At 38.4% G+C, this 3,802-nt stretch overlaps 1 long non-coding RNA gene across 2 annotated transcripts in view; it reads left to right on the top strand.

Annotated features, from left to right (window-relative positions):
• Positions 1-1,910, top strand: part of LOC145074085 (uncharacterized) — a 2,764-nt gene extending 854 nt beyond the window's left edge. Inside the window, exons 2-4 of one of the 2 annotated variants that reach the window (XR_013691694.1) lie at positions 1-131; positions 210-504; positions 1,146-1,910. The exon at positions 1-131 is cut by the window's left edge and continues 233 nt beyond it. This is a non-coding gene — a long non-coding RNA (uncharacterized LOC145074085). Of the gene's footprint in view, positions 132-209 lie in introns of both variants that reach the window. The other variant, XR_013691693.1, reaches the window with a different exon arrangement.
• The last annotated feature ends 1,892 nt before the right edge of the window (positions 1,911-3,802 follow it).

Below are 3,802 nucleotides of genomic sequence, written 5' to 3'. Positions count from 1 at the left end.
GCCTCTGAGATGGAAGCTTTTCGATCAAATCAAATGTATTTAGCTTCGGTGTTGTTATGTTAGAGATTGTGAGTGGGAAGAAAAAAATACGATACTTTCATAAAGAATACACCCACAATCTTATTGGACATGTTAGTTTTTGTTTCAACTTTCAATTGAATTAACCACTGTTCGTCATCTTCAATGTGTTTATGGGTTTTTTTTTTCAGGCATGGGGATTACATAAAGAAGGGAAATCTTTGGAACTGGTTGAAGAATGTATTAATATTGAATCGATGAATTTATTAGAAGTGATGAGATCGATCCATGTGGGGTTGTTGTGTGTGCAACAGAGACCTGAAGACAGAATTTGCACTTAATTACTATTTAACCATTTGTTCTTTGTTGTTCAATTTGTTCTAATCATAATCGGTTTTGCAGTTGTTCTTGATGAAAATAGGAGGACAAGAGCTGTATGTTGGGCCTGTGGGTCGCCATTCTTGGGATATAATCGAGTATTTCGAGGTATGAAGCTATCTAATTAATAAATATGACTCAACTTGAAATAAGATCGATTATGAGTTTTGTTTTCTATGCTGGAAGAAACAACCCCCTATCTCACTCCCGACGCCTCTTGCCCTCTTTCTTTTTTCATCATCCTTTTCCATCCTAATACGTTAAAAAAATCCATATTGATGTACATATTTTAAATCAATGGAAGAATGAGAATGTCGAGGTGTTCTGTTTTATGCATTTGTGTGCGAGGTCATCAAGGTGAGTCGAAAGTCTGCTCTCTTTTCCTTGTCCTGCTCTGCCACCAAACTTCCTTTTCTTCTTGTGTTTTCCTTTTACTCAGATTCACCAAGGTAGCTTCTTCATCTTCATTTTTCTAAACACTATTCTGTTAGAGAATGATCAATGAATCTGGTTGTGTTCAAATTTTGTATGATGAATCGATCTTTATTATCGAGATTATAGATACTTTTTTACTTGATTTTGTTCTTTCTTCATAAAATCCAAGGTATTATGTTTAAATTCTATAAATTTCAAGGGTATTATGTTTAAGTTCTGTAAATTTTAATTTTTTTATGTTGAATCTAATTGGGTTTCATCAAATTTTGATTAATTAATGTTTTTTTTGGTTTAATTTTACTTTTGATGTTCAGGTCGGTAGCACCCCCATGCACCCTTTACCTAATTTTTTGGTCTACAACAGATTTCAGGAGAAACATCTCATAAAAGTGATGAAATTTTGGATTCACAGCAGCTACACTAACACACTAACAAAAATAACCCATTTGTTTGTTTATTTTACCAGTGCTTTGTTTTTTCTCTTTCCATGTAAGTCTAAAGTTGGTTTAGAAAGGTAAAGTGATTATTTTGAGATTAAAAATTGCTTTTGGAGGTTTAATTAAATGTGCAGGTCAATGATATATGTTATAGGGAGAATGGACTGTTTTACCCTTGGTTCTATTCTTATCTCTTTGTGCTCAGTTTATGTTTGAAATCTTCGTAATGTGATTTTTCTCTTCTTGACTGATTTATATGGAGTGCTTGAGTATAGTGACCCAATATTTGGAAAAGGACCAATTTATAGATTTACATTAACAAAATACCCACATTTCGATTAGCAAGGCTTCTTTCTTGAGTTTCTTTTCTTAGGTGGAGCTTATGGTTGTCAGTTGGAAGCTTTTAACCAAGGGTATAAGTAGTATGGTTTTTTATACTTTCTGTTAGTACCCTTGATCTATCTTTCTCTTTTACGAAAAATGTCTACACAGGTTCCATAGCTGAGGGAAAATTAGTAAACACATGGGATTGAAGGGGAAAACCACCATTGTGGAAAGGCCTCTATACAGGTTTCATAATTGAGAGATAAAATGTGGTCACAGTTTTTATTATCTTTCTCTTTCTTAACTCAATGAGGTAACACTCCCATGTTACTCTCTCTCTCTCTCTCTCTCTCTCTCTCTTACACACAGTCACACACTCAATCATACACATACTATATGTGTGTATGTGTGTGATGAGTTTATAAAAATCTTTGATCGATTAGATATTATAACAGGTAAATCAAGAAAGCGAAAAACAGTAAGATAAAGCACAAGAATGAATCTGAATGTGTCGAATGATTCAATTGATTCAATCCTCAACAGAGCTCGATGAAGAACTTCCGCTGTAGAGGATATTAGGGTTACAAAAGATAAGAACGATGAATGCTACAAAAATCTCTATCAAAAACTTACGTTCTAGGATGCATGCAAGCATCTATAAATATTAAACCCTACAAAATAACTCACGGATGGACAGGCCCATACCGGATATTAAATGGACTAAATGTCGAGCCCAAGACGCAACACTATCTGGACTTAACAATCTCCCCCTTTGCGTCAATTGGAGCGAGACTATCACTTCTTCTTGATGGGACCAGCTGCAGGAACCTTCTTAGCAGTTTCAAACAGACGAGGGATGAGAGCGAGGATTGTCTGTCTGAAGCGAATGTACCACTGGATCCTGTCATCGAAGTACTTCTTGTCGTTTGCCGAATTCTGCTTGCAACGATGAATGATTCCTAAAACATGTTCCAGGCATGCAGTGGTGTATAGATGTTTGTCTGCCAAAGCGAACAGGCATTTTTGGCCTTCGTTTCTGGTAAACATGACAAAATTGCGTTTCGGGTCAATCTTACCCATCTGCATCATGTTCAGGTCACTGGCAGAGCCAACAGGTGAGATAGTGGGCTTTTTCTTAATGATGCTAGCGATCTCCTGATCCATCTTGGCAACTTCCATTATGTAGCATACAAGCATCCTCTTGAAGTGATCAATAATCGGACCATACTCTGCTTCATTTGTGAGGAGGATGTTGTGCAAAATTATCCAATCATGTGGATTCAAATTGGGAAGATCAGCAAGCGATATGGAATGTTCGGTCTTAGCAGAACCCCTCAGCACCTTGAACTGAACGTTAGTGAAGTTTCCTTCTCGAAACGGCTTGAGGACCGAACGTTGATTATCTTCTGAGCGCTCCAAGTTTGATACTGTGGTTGAGCAGCCTTCAGGTAGAATTCGACGAGATCCCTATCAACCTTTGGATGAGGATGAGGGATATCAGCAACGTTATCAAAGGCATGGAAGATGAAGGCCTTTCGGGTCAGTGGCATGTCAAACTGTGAATCGACAGAGTTGATGCGATCCAGTGAAATCACCGGTTCAAGCCACAAAATGCTGGGAGTTTCAATTGCTTCCTTCAAAAGCTTCTCAAGAGTCCACGGAGGAAAAAGGGTTTTCCTGCTCTCAAGAAGGTCATGAGCCTCTTTCATTTTTCTTTCAGATTCCTCAGCCTCTCTGGCAACGTGAGCGCTCATATCAGCATCCTTATCGCGACCTTGCTTCTTTAAGAGATCTACAATCGTCTCTTTATCGTCATCACTCTCTTCAGCAATTTTCTTCCATTTGTCTTTGATACCCGAACCTGAGGCTTGGCCTGTTGAACGAGGTTCGGTTGTTTTTGTTGCTGTAGAAGTGGGAGGTGGTTGAGATACATCCTCTCCCCCTTGTTTCGGAATGGACACGAACTCAAGGAGCCCTTCAATTTTGCTCAAGAGAGAAAGGGCAGGAGCAAGCTTTTTTGCGAGAGTACGCCTCACTGAGTAATTCAGTATTGGATCATGTGCTTCAAGGATGTTTGAAAGGGCAGTGTGGACATCCGAAACACACGAAGAAACAATCTCTCGTTCAGATCGAAGAGATTCAATCTCCTTTTGAGAATTGGAGACTTGAAGATTCTTGACCTTGAGAGCAGTGGTCTTTCGAGCGAGAGC

Source organism: Lactuca serriola, chromosome 9, assembly GCF_051521515.1.
Source record: "Lactuca serriola cultivar US96UC23 chromosome 9, Lser_US96UC23_V15, whole genome shotgun sequence".
NCBI classification, from domain to species: Eukaryota; Viridiplantae; Streptophyta; class Magnoliopsida; order Asterales; family Asteraceae; genus Lactuca; species Lactuca serriola.
This window is presented reverse-complemented; position numbering and strand designations above follow the sequence as displayed.